The sequence below is a fragment of the Malania oleifera genome, chromosome 2, assembly GCF_029873635.1.
Source record: "Malania oleifera isolate guangnan ecotype guangnan chromosome 2, ASM2987363v1, whole genome shotgun sequence".
Classification (NCBI taxonomy): Eukaryota; Viridiplantae; Streptophyta; class Magnoliopsida; order Santalales; family Ximeniaceae; genus Malania; species Malania oleifera.
Window position 1 is genome coordinate 39,711,732 of NC_080418.1, and position 750 is coordinate 39,712,481.

Here is a 750-nt window from a genome sequence, read left to right on the forward strand (position 1 = left end):
ACGAAAGGAAGTGAGACTCAACATATCCTTCAAAGGATATCTTTCAAAGAACTTGATAAAAGATGTTGTTCTTTGTACATGACATTGTTTCCCATTTTTCCTTATCTAACGAAAAAATCAGCCGCACTATTGTCTTCCCTATATTGATGGATCACCATGAAGTTTGTTGGGAATAAAAAACAAATTCCCAAAACCTGTGAGAAACAAAATAGAGAAAAATAACGCCAAAGAAAAATCAATCACACGCATAAGACAATATTTACGTGGTTTGGCAATTTTGCCTACGTCCACGGAGTTGCAGGGATTTCAATATTATTAGGAAGAAAACACAGAGAGTACGACGATACAATGCTTTTCCTCTCGCTCTTTCGCAAGTACAACCACTCAAAACCTAATCACCTGAAAGCAATCCTTTTTATATGTTGCGCCTAGGGTTCCGTTCCGAATGGGCTCCAAAATTTTTCTCGGGTTCGGGTCTGCATCTAAATTAAAACACAACTAGGCTCCACAAAAGCCCAACAGAAGTTCACTCCCTCTAGTTCCGCCACGAGTTCCTTCCAAAAATCTCAAAGATACTACAAGGTACATCTACCTTTTCGAAACCAATCAACAACAATTCGCGAGTTGCTTTCAATAATCACACTAAAATAACGAAGTCGTTTGTATAAACGAATTCCTCCCAGAATTGCTTTTAATTCCGCACTATTACTCATACCATTGCCAAAATAGTTTGAAAAAACCGCTTTCACC